The 27,631-nt window shown below is 36.9% G+C and overlaps 1 pseudogene; it reads right to left on the bottom strand.

The window, feature by feature from the left end:
- Positions 1–3,619: 3,619 nt before the first annotated feature.
- Positions 3,620–27,631, bottom strand: part of LOC149197078 (putative flavin-containing monooxygenase 1) — a 73,058-nt pseudogene continuing 49,046 nt past the window's right edge.

Here is a 27,631-nt window from a genome sequence, read left to right as displayed (position 1 = left end):
AACCCAAAGGATCACACCTCCACCGTCAACATTAGTACCATGATTCACCTCCTTTTCAGGAAGTCCATAATCCATTTCCATAGTCAAAGCTGCATCCAATGTCCAGTGCTACAATCCTGCGCCACTTGCCCTTTCAGTAAACAGTTATCGGCTCATTGTTCCAGGACGCACTCCCGATGTGCATCTGATTCCATATGGAAATGCTAATGACCAAAACCAATATATCTATGACCTTCCCTTATCTATTACATAGTCCCTCGGGAAATTAGGTCACCTCCTTCCGTGCAGTCACTCACTTTCCAAGTTCCCTAGAATCCCCTAACCCAGGTGATCCATCCTTTGGCAAGGATTCCTCACATCGAAAGATACAAAAATAAGGCATAAACCTAACTCAAACCATCATACCAGTCATAACATGCTCATGGGAATCAATGGACACTATTGGGTACCATTTTCGCACAATGGCCTTGATCCTGAAGTACTTTACCAACATACTACTACATGTTCCAATTTATTTCATTTTTTCTGCTAATTCTTGCATTCAATTTTGGCTACTCAATCGAGAATGTTCATGCATTCCTGTTCCAAGAATATAATTTCCATTAGATTCAAAATAAATAGAGATAAATTGAAATCATACCTCATTGGTAGCTCGTCAATAAGGTACACTTGCAATCCTGTTTACTTCTTGTCACAACAAGTTGAACTAGTTGTTTGATTAAAACGTCATGCATAAACATATCACATCTGGTTAGCTCAAAACACAGCCATCATAGATCAAAATTATAAATTACATGTAACCATCATAAACAATAATCATATATCACATATAATCATCATATACCATAATCATAAGTCAAATGCATGATAAAACTGAAATCAAATGTTGATACTTATACTTGTCTTGACGATGAACCATACTTGTTGGTTTGAAATGCGTCAACAAATGTATTATCATGTGATTTACGCCGAAATATTTTTTCTCTTAAACTTATCCTTTCATCAATCCTTAGCTTCTACCTTTGTCTTTATTCCATACACACTTTGGATTGGTTGCCACGCCTGACAAACACCCAGTGCCTTCTCCTCAACCATGTGCACGTACACATAGTGTTGGCTTAGTGGGTCCTAACCCAGGTTCAGAGTTAGTTTCACCAAACAAATTCCTACACTATTGGCCCTTTTGGCATCAATCCACGGAGCGTGGACTGAGGTCTCACCCGAAGTAGTATGGGGGGATGCTCGAACTAGATTTCCACACCCAGAGATGAGCGTGGTGTCATTTTTATGCCTTAGATCTGTCTTCGCACAAATCGATAAGCCTTTAGGGCTCATCGATATAAATACCCTTAATCAGCTTCTATACCTCCACGAACATTTATGACTATCTTTCGCAAACCCTGAACAGGTGAGTCCACTACTTATGTGCATCAAAGATTACGTATACCCAGTAATTACTCAGATTAGCTTGAGTGTTTGATAAATTCAACATACAACAAGATAAACTTTGCGTAAACAATTAACAGTAATTGCATTCATATAACAATGTAAGTTGTGTAAAGCCATGCATCAATAAATCATTATTTCATAAACCCATCATAACATAATGCACATTCATATAAACAGGGTAAAGAGATAACACAATTATTTCTACAATAATATTCTTTATTAATACTTAGTTCTGCTTACAGACTCAAGACTTCCCTGCACACTCAAGTGCAGGGGTCCAAGCACTCAACTGCGGACTCTACTCTAGGCCTCTATGCACATAGCTGCAGAGCCTTTCTTCCTACTCTTATTTGCTAACTCTTTAAACTTCTCCCATAGACCAAAAAATTACTCCATGACCATGATGCCTTAGACTCTCTAAGGCACACCTATTTATACAATCCCATGGTCCACAGACCATGGTTAGATCTTCAAAATATGACTCAACTTACATAAAATAAGGGTAAAACCCTGTTTGACACTTTAACTATTTACACACTCCGTGACAACAACTTGCGGAGACTTTACATTTTATACAACAAAACTTGGGATTTTTCCCCAAAATTGACCCTAGGGGACCCCATCCCAACAGATCCCCAACACAAATATCGTTACTCACCCTAGAGTCACTCTACTAGCGTAGAGATATTACTGTGAAGACCTCCCAACTCTACTTGTGCCATTGCCACTTCAGTCGCGTTCTGCATGGCTGCCTGTTTGATCTGCTCCACCGGCTACTCTATTACTGGTCCTGCACTGTCCTCCTTGATTTTCTGTTGCGTGCTCTATAGGCTCGCTAACTTCTCTTGAATATTGGTAGAGATAATGTAGGCACCATCTAGCCAAGGCCCTAATCTGGCCTTGAGGACTGCCTCTTTCTTTTGCAGTGCTTTGACTTGTGGATGCAGCTGCCTCGCCTCCTACAACTTAGCAAGACATTGCCCAGCAACAACGGTGCACGTCATTGCCCTTACTTCATCATACTGTTGTTGGACTTCACAAGCTTCTGTATTCTAGGCTTGCAGGGTGGGATCTTCCTGCAGAGTCATGACTACCTCCATTGCTTGCTCAAAAATTGTGGTGTAGTCTACCATCGTGGCATGCACTGTCACAACTCCATCCTTCACAGTGGCTTCGCGTTGTGCCCTAATATCTGGTGTAGTTGAAGGCTATGACTTCAAATATAATTCTATTATCTTAAAGTTCAACTCAATCTGAACTCTAGCCACTTCTATCTTGGCATCGTACATGCCTGCAACCATCTTTCTGATCTTCACCTCCAATGACACTTCCTCAGGTATATGTAGTTTGGGCATTGTTCTGTAGGCTTCTACCACCGCGACTGCAAGCTGGTCATTCTGTGCCTGGACTTTCTTTTGTGCCTCCAGCGCTGTTGATTTCTCAATGAACATATGTTCATTATTTACTCTATACTCTCTTATAAGGCTCAGTGTGTGCTGCTCCCAAGATTTAACCTCTGCTATCACACCTGCTTGCAGCGTGTGAAGAAACTCGCTGGGGAGTGCAACCAAGTTGAGGCTGATGTTCTTCAGAGAGATGAAAATAGCCTTGTTAGTGGCTACCTCCATGATCAAATATTCATTTGGCAACGCGACTTCTTGGAGATCCAGTGACCGGACCGTATCGGCTACTTGAGTAGTTCTTGGTGCCAAACTTGTTGATGTAGTGCTGCTCTGCCCTACGCCAACTTGGATTCTATTTTCCTGAATCTGCAGCTCGTGCAGATCCTTCTGAATGGTGTTGAGTGCTTTATTTTGCTGCTTCTCAAACTGCTGCTAAAGTTCTACAGTGGTATCCCACACCTTATCACCTATTTCATCTAGGTCGCCATCAGTCAAAATAATTGGGTCCAACGATGGCTTGGTGGCTTTTGTTTTCTTCAGCAACCCTTCCTTTTCCTGTTCGATGTATGACTTCATGCAGAAGGGAGTGCTCTGCTCGTCCTGACCACCACCACCTGCTCTGACTTTTCTTCCTCCTCCGTTTGGGATAAAGGTGACTTATCACTCTGCTCGGAGCTGCACTCTTCATGTTCTTTCTGCTTCTTCACGACACATTCTACTTCGACCTGGGCCTTCTCCTCGGCCTCTTTCCTACATTTCTTAGCCAACTATTGAACCTTTTGTTTGACCGCATCCTTCTTCTTCTTCTCCACGGACTTGCTGGTGCCTATGACTAGATCGGAAGGAGAATTCCAATCTGTTGGCCAGCACTTGATGACCTCCTCGATAGCATCATCTGTAGTGAGGTAGGGTAGGTCGAACCATTTTTTCTCTGGATCCTTCCACGCCTGGATGTATACATGGTGGAAGTCAGCTTTGAACTCCACGTATCCTAAAAGTTGTTCAAACACGGTTGGTGACAACCACAGCTTCTGGTTGATGGCCATGTGAATGCTCACCTCCATCAGCACCCAAAATACTTTGGTCTCTGTGACCCGCACAACATCTTTTATGGCCCATAGAGATGCAAATTTTGTAGCCTCCGGCAAATCATTCTCTACGGGAGGAAATTGGCTATCCTCTGGCAAATCCCAGGTGACCAGCACAATTGAGAGCAACAACCACGAATAGTGGAATGTTTTACTCTCGTCTTGTGCCTCTTTGCAGTTCATGAGGAACTCACTACACAAGTAGCGTGCCCAGTTGAACTGCATGCCCTCCACGCACTATGCAGCTAAAGAAACCACTAGCACCAAAACCTCATCCGCGCGGCATTTTCTCATAACCTTTGCCAACCAAAATCTATGTGGCAACCTTTACCGCAGGGTCAGTGATCAAGGTAATAGAGTACCCATGCGGCTTCTTCACAATTTTGAACTTGTCCTTCATCTTCTTAGCGAGGCCGCACTCGCTCGCCTTTCCACCAAACTCCTTGGCTGGATTTAACCCTAAGTGTGGCAATCATGTGATCTGATGGATCAACGTATTGGTGATGGGGATCGGTGTGCTCATCCACAAGCATCTGTCATGCACCAGGCACAACAACTACTTAATGATGATCAAGTTTATGTTGGAGCGGTGGTAGTGGGACACCCACAACAAGTTCAAAAACCTCAACTGGTTCACTCCACAAATCCACTCCACAGGCTCCAGTGCGGTGACACCAGACTCTTTATAGAAGACCCTCTTCATATAGGTGTCTGTAGAAAGGTGGGGGAACCGCTTGTGGTTCACCAAATCCCAATCTTCTCACTTCAAATGGGGGATCCGCACCAAGCGCAAACCTTCAAAGGTTAGGTTCTCAGGTAATATGGCTGTGTTGAGGAGGAATTGTCTTGCATCTGGGCCCTTAGGGACCTTCACTTTCCCCTTGCGCAGAGGGATATACTCTGGCAACTTAGATATAGGATCCACCCCCTCGGTGTGTATATATTGCGCACCCTCCTCAACCCCGAGACCCACTAGTTTCCCCTTCTCTCTCGTGCTCAGATTTTATTTCCTCGAGGTCTGTGTAGTGGCATGCTTCCTCGGTGACTCGTGCACTGGCACGAGCTTATTTTTCTTATATTTCTTTGTTTTGGGGACCTCTCTCACTGGCATAGGCTTCGGCCTAGGCAACCTCGGTGTCGTAGGTACTATAGCTAGAACCTCCATGCCCATCACCTCTGGAGCAGCTCCCTCAGAGGAGATAGTTCCTCCAGTGCTAGCAGTCTCTCCTGGTCCAGAAATTGTGCTGAGAATGAATCACTAGGTATCCTTGGCTAACTTCTCAAATATAGAACTAATGACCAAATCAACGTAAACCTGAGGATTCATATACAATTAGAAACTCAACATAGAAATTTTAAGAGTGTAAAGTGTTTTTCGTTGGACAGCCATGTGTAATTTAAAGGCGAATTCAAATTCAAATCTGACCATTCCCCCCAAAATCTGTCCATAAATACTGAATTGGCAGCAGATTTTCCAAGGTTTCACTCTTAAATTCATCCTTAAATGCCTTAAATGATGCCCCCTCGCTCCTCTTAATCGTCTCCTAGAAGTCAAATCCTGAATAGTGACCGTAACGGTTACTTTTTGGCTGCGTTGCGCGGTATCTCCCCCTATAACGTAGCTCCCTTCATGCTTAGTTTGGTACTATGACACCATCTTGTTTCACGCAAACCCCTTGTCACACAACTCTACAATTAAAGCTATCTATCATCATACTACCAAAATAGAGTGCTCATTAGATTACACGCAACATTTTTTTGAATACTTTGCTAGGAAACCTACTAAATAAGTTTCAATTTAATCTTAGTAAATTAATTACAAAACCGTAAATAAATTTTAATATCCTTACCAATTTTAATAAGTATATGCTTGTGGAAGAAAGTGTCCCATATGATCACCAAGTGTCTAACTAGATGGTGTTGAGGGTGAAGAGCTTGGGGAAGTTCTAACATTATTCCATTTTTCAAAACTAATTGCACAACTGGAAGAGGAACCAGGTTGTTTCATTTTTCTGGTAGTTTTAATTTTGGAGGCATCCTTTCAATATCACAACATGGAAAAGGTAATCCCCATTTCAAATGGAAAAGATGAATTCTTGCAGCTTTGACATTATGGAGTTGATTCCCTTCATCTAACTCAGAACAACATAATGTCTATTATCATTGATAAAATGATGGATGAAACTTATCTAATGTACCAGTATATGTCTATACCATAACGAATAAATACAACCTAGTTAAACATTCACGAACTTCTTAGGATTCCACACAATTACCTTTCTTGGACTAGTACTGTTGGAACTAGGACTTGGCTCCATGATACTGTATACTTGATCATTTCCATGAAATGAGTTTGATAGGTTGTTATCAATTGTAAGTGAAACTCCACTCTTATCCTATTGCTGATGAGGATTGGCCACTTCAGACTATTGTGTTCACTGGGCCTAGTGTGCAATATGTTGATGTTGTTGTTGTTGTTGTTGTCATACCATTGAACTGGAAATAAATGAGTAGTTAAAGGATTACTAATCCTGAATACCTAAAATAAGATAACCACCAGGATTTTTCCAAGTCAAGCATATCCATCTATATACTGAAAAGAAATGAGATCAAATAGTATAGGTAAAGTAAAACAAGGTGTAAACCAAAGTATAGAAGTTGTGAACAACTTGTGGAAGTTTAGAGCTCCATTAAATGAAAATCTAAAAATAGAATACAATGGAAAGTTAGGTTGAATGCCTTTTTTTTATTCCATGATTTCTCAAAGATTTCCTTGGAGAACAATTAAAAATATTTTCTAGGAAGTTTTGGGATTCGTTACTGTATGTCTAAATTACCATTATTCCTCATTACTTGACAAGTATTAAAAAGGGAGGCCAATATCTGATAAATATTCCCAAGAGATAGTGTAGTAGAATCACAAATTATATTATTCAACTACATTCTTCATTCAAATCTTTGTCATTGAGGTTTTATTCTCTTCTTAATTAGTAGAATAATATGAGACATGTCAAGGTAAATAAATAGGATAGGCCACTTAAAGGGTTAGTTGAAGCAATTGAACTAGTTGCCCTACATTTATCACTGATAGGGAGGTCATAGGTGACAAAGTTTAAATCCAATCAAGTCCCTCAGGCTTACTATTTGCTATTGTGGATGGTAGTTGAAGCACCTGATACCTGAATATCAGAACACTTTGTTTGTGTATGTCCCAAAAGAAAAAAACTAAGTTGTTGTTTGTTAATATTAAACTAAGTTGTTGAAAATTAGGTAGAAGAAGTTTACAAATAGACATTTTTGCAGCTTCTCTTTAACTATATCCTTTAACACAATATTCATTCTTGATTAAGGTTGGCATATGACATATGGGTGTGTCCATGTATATGTGTGTGTGTGTCTCTGGTCCCAAGAAAAATCACTACTATGGTTGTGCAAAAATGTAATTAATAAACCCTTTTAAAATTCAAGAAGCTTGTGATTGATATTTAAAAATTTTCCTAGGATAACTTCTATTGGTTTATTGATGGAATTATAGTTTTCAACAATGGGTGATCAATTCATTGTTTCTAGTGTGTTAGCCATGGAGAATTTTTTCTCAACAATAGGGATTAGGATCTAATTAAAGATGTATTGGATAAGCGATGAGGTTGAAACCAGAAAGTAACCAATTTCATCATCTTCAATTTTCTCTCTAAAGGCAAGATATTGATTGAGCATAAGTACTTGCTAAGAAATTTCCTCATCATCAATCTTTCCATCTTTGAAAATTGGTACTTATAGCCCAATATTGGGCTTGGTCAGTGAGTATAGGGTCAATTTATTGGTGGAACTCCCACCGAAAATTTTCATGCTTAGATACTTATAGATAATATAGGAAACAATGATTTCTAGCCATGGACATCTTGAAATCAAAGGATAACCCCCTAAGGTGGGCTTGGGATGCAAGATGATAAATTTAGTAGGATATTCCTAGGAATCCACTAAGATTATGATATCTTCTAGGATACCCTCCAGTCTTACTGTAGATTGATCTACAAGTTGTAGCACTTTAGGAGCCTAAGTCACATCAATCATAAGGTTTCCATGCTCTCATGAGTAATGACATTAATGGCAGCTCCCAATTCAATCATTGTATTAAGAATAACAATATTGATAATTTAAACATCGATTATGAGGCTAAGGGGGTCATACTTTTGGCTGCAAATATCTCCACCATGCATTAAGTCTCTTAATTTACCAATTATAGCATAGTCTGGGGATTTTTCCTCTTTTTACATAGTTTCTATATGCATATTTCTCTGACATATTTTGAGTATATGGATACATTTTTTATTATATTGATAGAGGGGTATTTAAACACACACATTTTTTAGTTCCGCAAAAATATTGAATTTTGGCTAAGGAAATCAGTTCCTCTATGCTCAATCTTTCAATATAAGAGGGAGAATGTATATCATGTATTTTCGGGTCTATATTTGTAGGCGATTTAGGGGATTTCTCACATGGTGGGTTTCAACTAGAACTTCTTCCTTGCATCTTCTATAGTCACATACGAAGTTCACTTATTCAATTTCTTCTTGAACCTTAATTGTATTTCTTGAAATTCAATAGAAGAAATGAAATAAGTGGGGTATGTTGGAAGCTCAACAACATATGTTGATTTTGTTGGCTTACTATTGGGGTTAGGTACAAGTGGTGCAAGTATTTGAGGGTTAGGAGGAAGTGGGTCAGGTAGCTAGAATTAGGGTTGTGATAGAATTTGCACAGGTTACTAAGGAAAGAGATATTAAGGCCCCACAAAGGGTGGTTTCCTGCATCCTTGTTTCCACGAGTGATTTTGGGTTCATAATATCCATTTTGAATTATGTGAATACCATAACTAGTGAGGAGATTGTAATAAAGAGTTACACCAATAAGAAATATAATATTGAGATCATTTAGGAGTCATAGCTTGGGGCTACGGTTTCCATAGTCGCTTCTATGTAATGAAACATAATGGTTCAACTTCTCCACTTGCCTACTAATATCCTACCTTCAAACCAAATAGGGAGGAGTGCTACTAGTGTTTTTTTCTTCTTCACAAATCTCAGTTTTAGTTTGGCTTAATTAACACTGCTTCTGTAGTTAAAGTTATTTATCATCATACTGTAAAAATAGAGTGCTCATAAGACTACACATAATGTTTCTTAGAATACCTTACTAGGAAACCTACTAAAGAATTTTCAATTTAAGCTTAGGAAAATCATTTATAGAACTATAAATAAATTGTAACATATTTACCAATTGGTTTGATGAGGAAGAAAGTGTCACATCTCATCCATACATAACTAGAGGCTTTGATGAGCTAGAGTTGTGTTGCAATGCACCTTCCATAGACCACACATCACCAGGTGTCTAAGTAGATGGTTTTGAGGGTGCAGAGCTTGGGGAAGGGCTAGCATTATTCACTAATCCATAACCAATTGCAGGACCGAAAGAGGAACCAAGTTGCTTCATTTTTCTTGTATTTTCACTCTTGGAGGAATCCTTTCAAAATCACAACATGGCAAAGGTAAGCCCCATTTCAAATTGGAAATATGAAACCTTATCGCTTTGACATCTTGGAGTCAATTCCCTTCATCTAACCCATAAAAATATAAAAATTATTAGCATTGACCAAATAATGGATGGAGTTATATCTTATGTACAATACATGTCTACACCATAAAAAAAACATATACAACTCAACTAAATATTCATGATTCTTAGACTTCCACACATTTACCTTTCCTGGGTTGGTACTATTGGCATTAGGACTTAGAGCCATCATACTATACACCTGATCATTTCCATGAAATGAGTTTGACAGGATGTTATCAATTGTAAGTAAAGCTCCACTCTTGTCCTATTGTTGATGACGATTGGCCACTTCAGATGATTGTATTGACTGGGCCTGTTATGCAAGATGTTGATGTTGTTGTTGTTGCAGCTGCTACTATTGTGCCATTTAACTGCAGATAAAATAAGTTGTTAAAGGTTTACTAATCCTGAATACCTAAAAGAAGATAACCACCAAGATTTTTCCAAGATGAGCATATCCATCTATATACTAAACATAAATGAAATCAAATAGTACATGTAAAAGAAAGTCTAAACCAAAATATAGAAGTTGTAAATAGTCTGTAAAAGTTCAGAGCTCCAATAAATGAAAATCCAAAAAGAAAATAGCTTGGAAATTTAGGTTGAATGACTTTTCTTTATTCCATGACTTCTCAAATATTGTCTTGGAGAACAATTACAAATATTTTCTAGGAAGTTCTGGGACTTTTTACTCTATATCCAAATTACCATTATTCCGTGTTACGTGACAAGTATTGTAGAGTCTGAAGATTGCCCTACCATGACATCCTTTTTGCCTAATAATCCTCTCTTTTTCAAATATGTGCACCACTTAATAAAGCCATATCTCCAATATTTTGATGAAGGTATGCATTAGTATGTTTTCCTGTTCATATTCAGTTGAATACCCTATTGTTTTAATTAAAGTTACAATTAGCTACTGCATTGACATGTTTCCGCAGCGAGTCCAGGATTTCATAGCTGCCTTCACTGTTTGCAAGGTTTCAGAGCTCCAGTTTAGTAACGAAAGGTGTGGATGGATAGGAGGTTATTCCCTCATGAATACCTTCATATTCACTCGAAACCATTTTCCAAATGTGGCACAGGAGATTGCAGTCAAACCCCGAGTCAAATGTCAAATTAACACATCATAGAGCCAAGATAAGATGAAACCTTATAATTTTTCTTTCGAAATAACAAAATGACCATTTTACGATATAAGATTAGATAGGGTTAAGAGATATTAGGCTTAGAATTCTCATACAGTTATGAAAAAGACATGTTATAAATTCAATGGTCGCACCTATATTTGGGTGCGTGCCGTATGAAATGTTTTCTGAACAATTTATGATTTCCATGTGAATGAATTTGGTTTCTGTGTGCAAGTTTGTATTGGTTTAAATATCTGAACTACTATGTGGAGGGCCCCTGCAATCAGTGTCAGGTTTTGATCAAATGCAATCTGATTTCTTTAAATTATTCAATTACTCTATTTTGTGTGAATATGCTGTATAATGATTTCAAATCGTTGCTTGCATAAGAATTCTACTTTTCTTTATACCTAGATTAGACTGTTGTTTACTTTTCTTTATACCTGGTACTTCACGTTTATTTTATTTTCTTATTATCCAACATAATTGAGTGTGTTCAATTCAGAAATGTTGCTTGGATTATAGTGCTTGAATAGAAATTGAACAAGTGAGAAGACTTCTCCTAAAACAATTGAGTTCAAAAGTAATTCCTTCATAGATGCTAGAGTAAGATTCTATTTTACACTTAGAAGATTAGGAGCTGTAGCAAGATGTTTAAAATCAAACTCCAAACAACTTAATATAAGTAAAATCACCCTCACATCATCCACAAACTGATTGAACAACGATTGATTCCTAGGAAACTTATCCTTAAGAATGACAACATTAGTTTAACTAACAACATTACCTCCACCCTTGGACTAGACTGTGACAAATACATAACGACATACTAAGATAGCTTCTAAGCACATATTGTGCACCTATACTTCGTCAGTCTATGCACCCTGGTTGACAATTTATGATTGCCAATTCAAGGACATTGAATTGACCAAACATTTTGGCGCCGTTGTCGGGGAAGTATAATTAGAAGGCATAAAAAAAACAACAAAAAACAAAACCATCATTAATTTAAAAACATGACATGCGTAGAGATAGAGACTCTCGACGTAGATTTGTAGGACAAGGAAGAAGTTTAATTCCCACAAATCCATTCACTCCACCACGATTTCGAGATTTGACACTACCTACTCAAACCCAAATTGCATTTATGGGACGACCAAGACTTCCTAAAGTCTCAAGATCGGAAATTCAATCCAAAACTTCACCTAATTCCTCTAATGAGGTTGTAATTGAAGAAAATCCTACATCCCCAACCATGGGAGTAATCTTTCTGCCCTCCATTGGTGAACAAATCGAGGGAGAAGAATTAGAAATTTCGAGTGAAGAGGAGGGATTGGAAACTTATTTTGAACAACCCTTGATAGAGGAACCAAAAAGATTAGAAGAACACTATCTTAGTTCTGAAGAATCTATCATGGCTAAAGAAGAAGGAGAAGTACAAAATGTCCATGGTGAAGAGGATACGATTGGAGGCAAAGGAAGGGGAAGAGGTAGAGGTAGAGGAGGGGGTAGAGGCAGGGGGAATCAAGATCTTTCGAGATTCCCTATCCTTCGTGAGGATACAACCCTCACAATGAAAAATATATCACCCTCGATTCTTCCTAATCTCCATGGGAAAAGAAATGAGGATCCAAAGACATTTCTCTTTGAATTTGAAGTATTGTGCAAATCATATGACTATCTACATGATGCTCAAAAGTTGAAATTATTCCCTACCACATCAAAAGACTCAACATTAAAATGGTTTATGATTTTGGGAGTGCATTCTATAGCAACATGGTCACAGATGAAGGAGGCTTTCTTGGGCAAGTACAGAGACTATTTTATGCCTAGAAACCTTAAGGATGAATTCTTCAAGATGACATAGAAAGAAAATGAGAATCTTGAAGACTTAGTAGAAAGATTTGTTTATAATGTTAAAAGAGAAAAAATGGATAATTTGGATGAAGAAATTTTAAAAGCTCTTTTACTCAGAGCTGTTAAATATGAATGGATTGATCTACTTAACCTGACAGGGAAAGGATGATTTGTGTGTACATATCTTAAGGGGCAAAGCAAGAGTTGGAAAGAGTCCTAGAGACCCTCTCTTATCAAGAATAAATAAGTCTACAACTGGAACAATTAGTAGGGAAGAAAAAGGGAAACTGCTTGATACCTTTAAGAGATATTTTAGGGAGCTTAAGTGAACAATAGACACCCTTAAAATACAGAACAAGGAAAATTTCAAAAATGCTGCATTATCTATCTTCTGTCCCAAATGGCGGAATAAAAATGCTTTGAGAGAATGTCCCTTAGACTCAAAAGTCATAGAAACATGTGTCGTATTTGCAGATAATCATGATACAAAGGAATGTCCATCCTTACCAGGTCTCAAGGCTGTATTCAATGATGAAGGAATCTCAGAACCAGTAGACCCTCTCTACTTTTTAGCTAAAAGACCATGGCAAAACCCCCAACCAAATCAACCACAAGGATTTAGACCACAACAATTTGCCCAATCTTCACAAAGTAATTGGAATCCAGCTTGGCAGTCTTGGGCTCTGCCACAATCACAACCTTGGAATCAAGGATGGAAAAATCCTTATGGAGCCTATGCTCAATATCAACAATACTCACCATCCTATATTCCACCACAATTCTTAACCCTGTCCAATCAAATTCCTCAAACTAATCAATTACCACAAGTCCCAGTAGAGAGTCAAAATCCACAACTTTCCCTACCATTTCCACAAAAATCAAATCAACTACCCGCTAAACCACTTCCAGATCCTAATAATAAAGTGCCACGACAACCAGTATACAACATGGAGGGTCAAAATCCTCAAACTTATGTAATAACCCCACTAGACCTAAATAATGTTCAATTGAGGTCTGGAAGGGTATTACCAAAAAACCTTCTCATTGTCATTCAGAAAACAAAATTGGATCTTCAAAAATATAAGAATCAACCAGAAGAAGGAGAGACCTCTCTTCCACAAAAAGAAACTATAAAAAAAAAAGAAATTACAATAAATACCCCTATCATAGAACAACCTTCAATATCAGTTAAGCCACCTTTCCCAGAAAGATTAAAAATTGATGAAGGAGTAGAGAAACAAATTATCTTGCCTGATTATAATATGATGGACGAATTGAGAAATGTCTGTATTAAGATTCCTTTATTGCAAGCCATAAAAGAAATACCAATTTTTGCAAAAACAATTAAGGAATTAAGTACACAATGATCAGGAAGAAAAAGAAAAGATATATATATATATATATATATATATATATATATATATATATATATATATATATATATATATATATATATATATATATATATATATATATATATATATATATATATATATATATATATATATATATATATATATATATATATATATATATATATATAAAATCAGTTAGTCAGAAAAATTGCAGACATTATGATGGGAAAAACGATAATCCAAAAGTATCTAGACCCAGGAAGCCCCATTGTAAAAATTCACATCAATGGAACTGAAATACCAAACACACTGATTGACCTAGGAGCGGCTATAAACATAATGAGCAAACAGGTGATGGATACACTTAGGCTTCCTAATCTTCAATACACACCAACTTTGTTGCAATTAGCAGATAGATCTATTATTAAACCAGATGGTGTGTTAGAGGATGTTTGTGTATCCTTAGATTCTTGGGAATATCCTATTGATTTCATGGTCTTAACACCCAAGAGCAATCTAGGAGGACATCCCTTAATTCTAGGAAGACCTTGGTTAGCCACAGCAGATGCTTTCATCGGCTGTAGGTCAGGAGATATGTTTATCTCAGATGGAAATTCTACAAAGAAATTTACATTATACCCCCTGCAAGAACAACAATAGATACAGAAACTAAAGAATGGATAGAAGATGGAGAAGACATCCAACCTATTTTTGTCACTGAACAAGTAAAAGAGGAAGACAAACTTTTAAACTTGTTAGAAAATAATGAATCTTCCTCACATTATGAGCGTAGTCGAAATGAATATCTCTCCTCTAAAAAAGTATCATTGTTGTCCATGGAGAAATTTTTGGAATTCCTCTATAGAAATATTTTCAGGAAAAACCTTAAATATCAATGAAAACTTAGAAGACATTCAAAAGAAACAATTGATAGAAATTTTATAGAAACATTCTTCTTCTTTTGCATGGAATATACTGACATGAGAGGGATTGATCCTAAAAATTGCATACATCATATCTACATTGAACAAAATGCAAGACCAGTTAGACAACCTCAGCAAGCAATGAACCCAAATCTAAAATAAATTGTTAAAGAAGAATTGAAGAAATTATTGAATGTAAATTTAATTTATCCAATATCTGATAGTCAGTGGGTTTCACCCCTGGTAATCGTCCCTAAAAAAAATGGAAAATGGAGAGTATGCATCGATTACAGGGAATTGAATAAAGCAACATTAAAAGACCACTTTCCCCTACCTTTCATAGATCAGGTCTTAGACACTCTAGCAGGAAAAAGATATTTTTCCTTCCTAGATGGGTTTAGTGGATACAACCAGATTCAGGTGGCCCCTGAAGATCAAGATAAAACCACATTCACTTGTCCATGGGGAACTTATGCTTACTAAGTACTTCCCTTTGGGTTATGTAATGCTCCTACAACATTCCAAAGGGTAGTCCTTGGCATTTTCTCTAACCTTATCCATGATTGTGTGGAGGTATACATGGATGATTTCATAGTCTATGGGGATTCTTTAAATGAAGCACTAGGGAAGCTGGAGAAAGTTTTAATAAGATGTCAAGAAACAAACCTCTCATTAAGCCATGAAAAATGGTTCGTGATGTTTAACGAAGGAATTGTTTTAGGTCACCATATTTCTGGAGATGGAATTAAGGTAGACTCATCTAAGGTAGAAGTCATTTCCAAGTTATCAATGCCAAGTTGTCAAAAGGACGTAAGAAGTTTTCTTGGTTTTACTGAATATTATAGAAGATTTATAGCAAACTTCACAAAGATTACAACTCCACTCTTTAAACTACTTACGAAAGACTGTGAATTTAGTTGGGATAGCGAATGTCAAGTTACCTTTGAAACATTGAAAAAGAGAATTTCTGAAGCACCCATCTTAAAAGGAACTAACTAGAAATTACCTTTCCATATCTCAACAGATGCTTCAGGTTTAGCCTTAGGAGCTGTTTTGGGACAAAAAGATCTCACTCCTTATGCCATTTATTATACCAGTAAAAATTTAACCCCTACAGAGTTAAATTATACTGTAACTGAGAAGGAGTTCTTAGCTGTGATTCATGCCATTAATAAGTTTAGACATTATATAACTGGCTATGAAACGTTTTTCCACATAGACCATTCTGCCATTAGATACTTAATGAATAAACCGGTCACTAATGGATAAATAACCAAATGGCTCCTACTTTTACAAGAATTTAACATAACCATTCTAGATAGGCCAGGAAAACAAAACACAATTGCCGATTTTCTATCTAGAATACAAAATGAAAACAATGATCAACCCGTAGAAGATAAATTTCTTGATGAATATCTTTTTGCAGTATCTACTAAATCACCTTGGTATGCAGATATTGCTAATTATTTGGCCATAGGAAAAATTCCATTTCATTTAACCCCTAGAGAAGAAAGAAGAATAGTCCACAATAGCACATCCCACTCATGGATAAATGAATAATTGTATAAGACGGGACCAGACCTCATCATCAGAAGATGTGTTCGGGAGGACGAAATACTAGAGATACTAAAATATTGTCACGATGAGCCATGTGGAGGACATTTTTCTGACAAAAGAACCACTTACAAAATCTTGCTTTTAGGATATTATTGGCCTTCAATTTTTAGGGACACGAAGGAATATGTTAAGAGATGCGACAGTTGTCAGAGAATGGGAAAACCTACTCTTTCAAATGAGATGCATTTTCAATCACAGGTACCTATTGAACCATTTGAAAAATGGGCACTAGATTTTGTTGGACCAATCAATCCACCTTCAAAGCAAAAGAAGTATATTTTGGTATGTACTGATAATGTCACTAAATGGGTAGAAGCTAAAGCACTTCCTTTTGCTACTGAAAATACTGTAGTTTCATTTTTTTTTGATGATATTTTTACTCGCTTTGGTGTGCAAAGAGAAATTGTAACAGATCAAGGGACACAGTTCACTAGTGCAGAAGCTTGTGGACCAATACAAGATAAAACATTGGAAGTCAACTCCATATCATCCACAAGCCAATGGACAAGTTGAGTCCACAAATAAAGTGATTGAAGCTATCTTTACAAAGATTATACATCTACACAGGAAAGACTGGGTGGAAAAAATTCCATAAGCCTTATGGACCTATAGGACTACATGAACACTACAGGACATACTCCCTATCAACTTGTTTATGGGAAGAAAGTCTTACTTCCAATAGAGTTCTAGATCTAGACCTATAAGACAGCACTCTAGTTAGATCTTGACTTTTCAAAAGCCCAGAAGCAAAGGATGACACAATTAAATGAGCTCGATGATATTAGACAAGAAGCCTTTCAGAGGACCATCTTAGTGCAACAACAAAGGTCAAGATGGCATGATAAGTATATTAAAGAGAGGAAGTTTCATCTGGGAGATTGGGCATTGCTCTTTCATTCAAAATTCAAAAAATTTCAAGGGAAATTCCAACAACATTGACTTGGACGTTATGAGGTTGAGAATATCTTTGATAATGGTGCAGTTAGAATCAGAACTATTGATGAAGAAAGAACTCCTCTATTAGTAAATGGACATCGACTCAAGCTTTATCATAAACCATTAACAAGAGAGGACTTTGTCAAAATATTTCAGGATAATTCAGAACTAAAGATGGTCAAGAAGAATTTTTCTTCTTTTCCACCTTAGAAATTTTCATTCAGTTTTTAAAAGAGAGAGAGAGAGAGAGAGAAAAATATATACATAACAAAATATAATAAATAAATTATATGTGTATATATGCATATCTATATATATATATATATATATATATATATATATATATATATATATATATATATATATATATGTACACATATATAAACATGAAAACCAACATGTTGTTGGCATGTTTACACAAAAAAATTAAAGTGAAAACCAATTTATTGGCACTTCAAATTTTCTTTTCAAAAAAAAAATATAATAAAGCTCATCTACTAAAGTTTTTTTTCTCTTAAGCTGCAGAAACAACAACTTTCCACAGCTCGTCCAACTTTCTGTAGCTTGGACAAGTTTTTGCAGCCTAATAATTTTAAAGACTACAAGAATTCTTGGTGATCTAGATTAAAGGACAGTTGACAACGATGCACTTGTAGAAGATCAAAGGACAGCAAATGAGGTTAGCAACAAAAAATTAAAGGTATGTGTTGCTTTAATTTAACATTAGGGAAAGATAAATGGCATGTATGAATAAGAAAATACAATACTAAAGTGAAATCATTATAACCTAAGGGTAATGTCCGTTTAACAAAATATCATATGCCACCACTCTAGAAGTCATATAACGACCTTGCACCAAATTTGCCAACTTAATTACCAAATCATAAGTTTGAATGTGCCCCATGGTCGAATCCATTTCCATAATCCTTTTGATAATCCATCCATTCTTCCCTATTCCTACACTCCTCTATTTGTTCACCATCACTCCATCTTTCTGCTAGTTAGCAAACCCCACCAATCCCATTTTCCTGTCAAGGTAACCAATCTTCAAGGTGAAGCATCCTTCAGCATGGGGGTAATTGTTTGAACAGAGCCAACAGGAAAGCAATTCCTAGAAGGGTACCCACAAACTAGGGAGCTACTACAAAGAAGACAATGGTTGTAGTTCATTGAGAAGTTTAGCGGTTTCCACAAAGAGGTAACCAAGACATTCACACATTCCTTCGATGGAATGGAGGCCGAAATTGGGGATATCAAGCTCATAGTAACAAAGTCTATGATTGTTGAGGCCACCGAGTTGCCAAGGCATGGAGAAAAATGGTTTAAAAACAGAGGGATTGATATTGAAGACTGGAGGAGTTTTCTTAAGAATCCAAGCATGGACACGACAGTCTGAGAATGGTATTCCAAGCTTGGCGCTTAAAGGTAAATGGAGAAACTTATTTCTTGTGCTTCAGAAGTTTACCACTTGTGAGGGTAGGTTTGGACAGATGTACTTTTATCATATTAGAATGATGTTGCACTTCCTGGAGGATTATCAGATGAATCTTCCCTATTTTCTCTTGAATAGCCTCAAGAAAATGGCTACAAATGTTAAGAAGAAAGTTCAATGCATAGAAAACACCATGTACCATCATGGTCTGGTGAAAATATTGGTTGAATTTCACCTCCAAAGTACAGGGGATGACTGGGAAAGTTTCTTGATAAGGAATCATTTCGAGGAAAGATCCCCAGAAAAACCAAGTAGCAGCAGGACCCTTAGGGGGAGAAAAAGAACCATAGAAATGACAAAAGAACAGGCACCTCAAACTCAGACAGAGGTAACAAAAGAAGAGCTTCCCATAGTCAAGATTTTGCAGAGAATGAAGAGGGGAAACCCTAGAAGAAAGAAAGCTAGCCCAGGAAAGGAAGAACTCTCACGAATTGAAACCTCTCCTCTAAAAGGAAAATCAGAGGATAAAAGGAGGAAAGTGTAGAAAACACAAACCCCAGGGTTGAGAAGAAGCACAAGGTTGAGCACAACTCAACAAACCACACCAAAAATTACAGAATACATCAACCTGGAGGAAAATGAGCCGACTGAAGAAGAGCCAACAGAAAACACTCCGACAGAGATTGAACCAATAGAGGATGAGCCAATTGGAAGCCCTGGGGATTCTCCAAAAGGGTCACCAAGATCATCACCACAGCCTTACAACTCACCTCTAGGGAGCCCGATACGTAGTCCAAGTATTGACCCTGCACAACATGAAATATATGACTACATAGAATCACTGGAAAGGAAGGCGACAACAACAAAGGAAACAATACAGAGCCCTAGAGAAGGAAGCAACCAGGTAAATGAACAATCAGCCTCAAACATCTTAAAGCGAGAAATCTTTGAACTGGAAACATTGAATCGATATCTTAAAAATGAAAATTAAGCCCTGGAGACACAGAGTGAAGTACAGATTGCAAAGAATGATAATTTATTCTTACATCTAAGCTTATGGTATAAGAAAAACAAGAAGTTGAAAAATAGAACTGAATTATGCAAAGAGAGATAATAAGTTTAAAGTACAAAATCCTAATGAGGAAGCCCAGAATTCCAATCTCTGCCAGAAAGAAGAAAGCGGTGAAAAAGGGAAATAAAAAACAAGAGACACAAGCAGAAGACAAAGAGGAAGTGTATGAGGACATACAACATCTCCAGTCTAGGGGAATGTAGAGTCTGAATATTTCCCTACCATGATCCTCTCTTTCCCTTTTTGCCCAATAATCCTCTCTTTTTCATATATATGCACCACTTAATAAAGCCATATCTCCAAGCTTTTGATGAAGGTATATTAGTATGTTTTCTTGTTTAGATTTAGCTAAATACCCTATTGTTTTAATTAAAGTTGCAATTAGCTACCGAATTGACGTGTTTCCGCAGCTAGTCCGGGATTCTGTAGCTGCCTTCATTGTTCGTGAGGTTTCAGAGCTCTAGTTAAGTAACGAAAGATATGGATGGATAGGAGGTGATTCCCTCATGAATTCCTTCCTATTCACTCGAAACCATTTTCCAAAGGTGGCACAGGAGATCGCGATCAAACCCCTATTCAACTGTCAAATTAACGCAGCACAGAGCTGAGATAAGTTGAAACCTTATCGTTTTGCTTTCAAAATAGCAAAACGACGGTTTCACGATATAATATTAGATAGGGTTAAGAGATAAAACCTTAGAATTCTCATTCAGTTATGAAAAATACATGTTATAAATTCAATGGTCGCACTAGTATTTGGGTGCCCGCTGTATGAAATGCTTTCTGAACAATTTATGATTTCCATGTGAATGAATTCGGTTTATGTGTGCAATTATTGTATTGGTTTAAAGATTTGAATTGCTATGTGGAGGGCCCTTGCAATCAGTGTCATGTTTTTATCGAATGCAATCTGATTTCTTTCAATTATTCAATTACTCTGTTTTGTGTGAATATGTTGTATAATGATTTCAAATCATTCCATACATAAGAATTCTACTTTTCTTTATACCTAGATTAGATTGTTGTTTACTTTGCTTTCTACCTATTACGTCACAGTTATTTTCTTTTCTTATTATCTAGCATAATTGAGTGTGTTAAATTCAGAAATGTTGCTTGGATTACAGTGCTTGAACAGAAATTGAACAAGTGAGAAGACTTCTCCTAAAACAATTGAGTTCAAAAGTAATTCCTTCATAGATGTTAGAGTAAGATTCTATTTTACACTTAGAAGATTAGGAGCTGCAACAAGAGGTTTAAAATCAAACTCCAAACAACTTAACATAAGTAAAACCACCCTCACATCATCCACAAACTGATTGAACAACGATTGATTCCTAGGAAACTTATCCTTAAGAATGACAACATTAGTTCAACTAACAACATCACCTCCACCCTCAGACTAGACTGTGACAAATACATAACAACATACTAAGATAGCTTCTAAGCACATATTATGCACCTATACTTCGTTAGTCTACACACCTTGGTTGACAATTTATGATTTCCAATTCAAGGACATTGAATTGACCAAACAAGTATTAAAAAAGGAGGCCAATATCTAATAAATATTCCTAGGAGATAGTTTGGTAGACTCACAAATTATGTTATTCAACTACATGCTTCATTCAATTATTTGTCACTAATGTTTCATTCTCTTCTTCATTAGTATAAGAATATGAGACATGTCAAGCTAAATAAATAGGAGAAGCCACCCAAAGGGTTAGCTCAAGCAGTTGAACTAGCTGTCATACACATGTCAGTGACATGGAGGTCACAGGTCATAGTTTAAATCTAGTCAAGTCCCTTAGGATTACCAGTCGCTATTGTGGATGGTAGTTGACCCACCTAATACCTGAATATCAAAACTCTTTGTTAGTGTTTGTCCCCAAAGAACAAAAGCTAAGTTATTCTTTGTTAATATTAAACTAAGAATTTTTTTTTAATGACTTATATCTAAGAGACAATGCACTTCAAGAGATAATTTCAGAACAAGCCTTTTCAGAACCCATTGGCTGTTGAAAATTGGGTAGATAAAGTTTACAAAGATATCTTTTTGAAGCTTTTCTTTAACTATATCCTTTAGCACAAGATTAATTCTTAATAAATAATGAATCTTGTTCTAAAGGTAGTTAAACAAAAGCTACAAAAAGATATCTTTGTAAACTTTATCTACCCAATTTTCAACAACCAATGGGTTCTGAAAAGGTTTGTTTTGAAATTTCCTCTTGAAGTGCATTGTCTCTTGGATATAAGTCATTAAAAACAACTATATATATGTGTTTGTGTGTGTGTGTATGCACACACACACACACAGATATATATATATATATATATTTATTTATTTATTTATTTTTGTGTGTGTGTGGGGTCCCAAGCAAAATCACTACTATGGTTTTGCAAAACTTTGAAATTAATTATCCCTTTTACAATTCAAGAAGCCTGTGATTGATGTTTAAAAATTTTCCTAGGATAAATTCTATTGGTTTATTCATGGAATTGTAGTCTTCAACAATGGGTAAACCATCCATTGTTGGTAGTATGTCAGACATAGAGAAGCTTTCCTCAGCAATAGGGCTTGGGATCTAATTAAATGTCTTGGGCAAGTGATGAGGTTGAAGCTATAAAGTCACTAATTTCATCATCTTCAATTTTCTCTCCGAAGGCAAGATATTGATTGAGCATTAGTACTTGATAGGCAATTTATTCATCGTCACTCTCTCCATCTAACCAAATTGGTACTTCTAGCTCAATATTGGGCTTGGTCAATGAGTATAGGGTTAGCTTTTGGTGGAACTCCCACCAGAAATTGTCATGCTTAAATACCTATAGCTAATATAGGCAACAATAATTTCTAACCATGGACATACTGAAATCAAAGGAGACCCCCCTAAGGTGGGTTTTGGATATAAGATGATAAATTTAGTAGGATATTCCTAGGAATCCACTATGATTATGATATCCTATAGGATACCCTCCGGTCTTAATGTAGATTTATCTACAGGTTGTAGCACTTTAGGAGTCTATCTAAGGCATGTCAATCATAAGGTTTCCATATTCATGTGAGTAATTAAATTAATGTTATCTCTCAATTCAATCAATGTATTAGGAATAACAATATTGATAATCTAAACATCTATTATGAGGCAAGTGATGTCATAGTATTTGGATGCAAAGATCTTCCCTAGGCATTGAGTCTGCTAATTTACCAATTATAACATAGTTTGCAAATGTTTCCTCTTTCTACATAGTTTCTATATGCATATTTCTTTGACATATTTTGAGTATATGGAGACATTTTTTATTAGCTTGAAAGAGGGGTATTTAAACACACACATTTTTTAGTTCCCAAAAAATGTTGAATTTTGGCTAGGAAGTAAGTTTCTCTATGCTCAATATTTCAATATAAGAGGAAGAATGTATCTCATGTTTGTTCGAGTCTATCTTTGTAGGAGATATATGGGATTGCTCACATGGTGGGTTTTCAACTAAAACTTCTTCCTCATCATCTTCTATAGTCACATGCGAATTTCACTTATTCAATATCTTCTCGAACCTCAATTGTATTTCTTGAAATTCAAGAGAAGAAATGCAATAAGTGTGGTAGGTTGGAAGCCCAACAACACATGTCGATTTTTTTGGCTTACAATTTGGGTTAGGTACAAGTGGTGTAGGTAGTTTAGGGTTAGGAGGCAATGCATCGGGCATCTAGAGTTAGGGATATGATATAACCTGCACGGGCTACAGAGGGAAGAGTTATGAAGGCCCCACAAAGGGTCATTTCCTCCATCCTTGTTTCCACGAGTGATTTTGGGTTGGTGAAAATATCCATTTTGGATTATGTGGGCACCATACTAGTGAGGGAATTGTAATAAAGAGTCATCCCAATAAGAGTTATAATATTAATATCATTCAGGATTCATATCTTGGGTCTAAGGTTTCCATAGTTGCTTCTATGTAATGCAACATAATCGTTCAACTTCTACAATTGCCTCCTAATAGCCCACCTTCAAAATAGCTAGGGAGGAGTAGCTACTAGTGCTTTTTTCTTCTTCACAAATTTCAATTTCAGTTTGGCTTAATTGACACTGCTTCTAAAGTTAAAGTTATTTATCATCGTACTGCCAAAATAGATTTCTCATGACACTACACACAACATTTTTTAAATACTTTGCTAGGAAATCTACTAAATAATTTTAAATTTAGGCTTAATATAAGTATTTATGGAATTGTAAATAAATTTTAATATATTTACCAAATGGTTCGATGGGGAAGCAACTATCCCATTTGATCCATACATAAATAGAGGCTTTAATGAGCTAGTGTTGTGTTGCAATGCACCTGGCATAGACAACACATTACCAAGTGTTTAAGTAGATGGTTGAGTGTGCAGAGTGTGGGGAAGGGCTAGCATCATTCATTGTTCCATAACTAATTGCAGGATCAAAAGAGGAAACAGGTTACTTCCTTTTTCTTGCAATTTGATTCTTGGAGGCATCCTTTCAAGATGGTGACATGGAAAAGGTAAGCCCCATTTCAAATGGAAAAGATGAAATCTTGTAACTTAGATATTTTGGATTCAATTCCCTTCATCTAACTCAAAACAACATAAAAACTATTATCATTGACTAAATGATGGATTGAACTATATCTTATGTACCAGTACGCTTCTACACCATAACAACGATATACAACCAGACTAGATATTATTGAGCTTCTTAGACTTCCACAAAATTAACTTTCCTGGACTGGTACTATTGGCACTAGGACTTGGCGCCATCATACTATATACATGATCATTTCCATTAAATTATTTTGATGGACTACTATCAATTTTAAGTGCAACTCCATTCTTATCTTGCTTTTGATGAGGATTGGCCACTTCCTGTTGTGTTGACTAGGCCTGCTATGAAAGATGTCGATGATGTTGTTGTTTCTATACCATTTAACTGAATATATAACGAGTTGTTAAAGGATTACTAATCCTGAATACCTAAAACAAGATAACCACCAATATTTTTCCAAGACAAGCATATCCATCTATATACTAAAAAGAAATGAAATTGAATAGTACAAGTAAAATAAGGTCTAAACCAAAATACAAAAGTTGTGAAAAACATGTGGAAGTTCAGAGCTCTAATAAATGAAAATCCAAAAAGAACATAGCTTGGAAAGTTAGGGTGAATGAAATTTTTTTATTCCATGACTTCTCAAAGATTTCCCTGGATAATAATTACAAATATTTTTTGGGAAGTTTTTGGATTTTTTAATCTATGTCCCAATTACCATTATTCCATGTTACTTGACAAGTATTAAAAAAGGAGGCCAATATATGATACATATGCCCAGGAGATACTCTGGTAGACTCACAAATTATATTATTCAACTACATGCTTCATTCAATTCTTTTTCACTGAGGTTCTGTTCTCTTCTTCATTGGTAGAAGAATATGAGACATGTCGAGGTATATGAATACGAGAGGCCACCCAAAGAGTTAGCTCAAGTAGTTGAACCAGATGTCATATGCATATCATTGACAGGGACATCATAGATCACAAAGTTTAAATCGAGTCAAGTCCCTCAGGCTTACCAGTATTTATTGTGGCTGGCAGTTGAACCACCTAATAACTGAATATTCGAACTCTTTGTTATTATTTGTCCATGTTACAAAGTAATTTGTCATCGTCCCTGTTACCCTTTTTCCCGCACATTGGAGGACTTATTCCGGGACCTGTGAGAAGTGACATAACCTGAAAACACTTGTATTGTATCCCCTTGAGTATGTACTTCATATGCCCTGAAGACACCTTCTGCAAAATACCCATAAAAATAGCCCTTTTTCCACTGGCGCGGTTCCACTGTGTATCACTCGTGCCAATGGGGGAAATCCTCCAAAGTGGGCACGCCAGCTGGTGCTCTGTCTCAGAGTCGCACTCGCGCTAGCCCAGTTGGGTAAAGTTTTTAACAAACAAATTTACGAAGGTTATTCCTAACCTATTCATGAATTGATTCCATATTGAGTTAGTTCAGTTGGGATTCGAATCTCCATAGAAGGGAAGTAGTTCTCCACCTCTCATGGAAGCTTCTTAGTGATAAAGCCAATCCCATGAATCTTGTGGATGACCCTAATTCCTTCCCCTCTATCTATAAAAGCTTGTCCTTTTACCTTTGACAAGTTAGTCTCCAAGTTCCCAAATTCTAAGTCCCAAAGACTGAGATTTGCCAAGTTCATGCTACAAGGAGCCTTATTCATTCCCATGAGGCTAAATCTTAAGTGAGGAGATTCTTGTCCAAGTAACCATGGAGAGAGAGGCTTGTTCCACATTCCCAACAAGCTTTGCAAGGCATGTGTTGCTGATCACCCAGCCAAAGGAGGATTTGACGTCAGAACTATGGTTGTATTTTTCTTTGTTGTTTATCAATAATAAACGACTATCATTATGGTTCCACTCTTATTGTCTTTGTAATGATGATTGAGTTATATCCTTTCTAACTGATATATAGTTGCATCTATTGGATTTTATGCTTGTATTTGTGTCGTTCTTTGCATGTGCAGGTGTCCGTTCACGAGGATCGTGGGGATTGTGACCAGCCGGAGCAAAGGAACGGGAGCGACGACTCTTCTACAAGTACTAGCGTTGGAATCCAGGTAGGCCCTCATCATCGGTCTTTGATTTGCAATTAGGAACCTGCGTGTTAGCATTGTTTGATTGTTGCTAGACCCCATTTGGGCTAGTAGGGATCGCCTCTGTCTGCAGAGGGGATTTACCTCCACAACAATTTGGCGACTCCACTGGGGAGTTGGATTTTTGTCTTGTTCTTCGTTTTGTCTTGTTGTTTGATTTGTAAACTTTAGACGGAGCCTGAAGTATGGCCAGGTAGCCTTCGAAACGCTATTGCTTTGCATTAGCAAAGTAGATCAACGCCACTTCAGTCCATCTCCGGTTTGGTTTACGAGCTGAACGGCTTGGAACTTGCCTTGTTTCTTGGTTGTTTCTTGGTTTCTCCTGCTTGACTAGCTTTCTGGGTTGAGTCCCTGTGTTGCTTCTTGCCCCTTGGTGTACCTGGGTACTGTTGACTTAGCTTTGGCTCGTTTGTTTTTTATTTTTCCATAGAAAACTCGGCTGGCGCTCTTTTATAGCGTTACAGTCACACCCGTTGGTGCCATTTTCACATTGACAATCGACGCCAATCACTGAAAGACACTATTTTCAGCCTGACAGTCGTGCCAAGCCTGGGAACTTTTGAAGTTTGCATGTTTTTGAGCCTCCTGAGCTTGGTTTTTGTTCTGGGTACCCTTTTTTGACTACTTGAGTGTGTTGGAGTCTTGTTTGACTGATTTTGACTATCTTTTTTGAGAAATTCTTAATTTTATTTCCTTTGGTCATTACTTGGAGGTTTGTCCCAGTCTTTTCACAATTTTGCATCTTTTTGCTTTTGTTTTTGCAAAAACAATTCCCCCTCATTCGCCGGGGGGGGGGGGGCCTAAATTGTGTATGAGTGTTAATCGCCTGTAAGTGTTTTTATTTTTTTATCTTTGGAAATCTCACCCAATTTTCTTGATTTGCACTTGATCGGTTCTTGGATTACATTAGAATCATCTTGTGTTTGAGAATTCTCTTGCATAGATCACACTTGCATAATTAGAATTCTCATTTTCAGAATGTGCATAGATTACATTTGCATACTCTTCAAGTGAATTGTGCATAGATTACCTTTACCCTTTGGATGTTTGTCATTTTCTATTGATTTC

This window comes from Pinus tabuliformis, chromosome 2_2, assembly GCF_031772625.1.
Source record: "Pinus tabuliformis cultivar Carrire ecotype Pingquan chromosome 2_2, CPIR1, whole genome shotgun sequence".
Lineage (NCBI taxonomy): Eukaryota > Viridiplantae > Streptophyta > Pinopsida > Pinales > Pinaceae > Pinus > Pinus tabuliformis.
The sequence above is the reverse complement of the archived record's forward strand: the minus strand, read 5'-3'. Positions and strand labels throughout refer to the sequence as shown.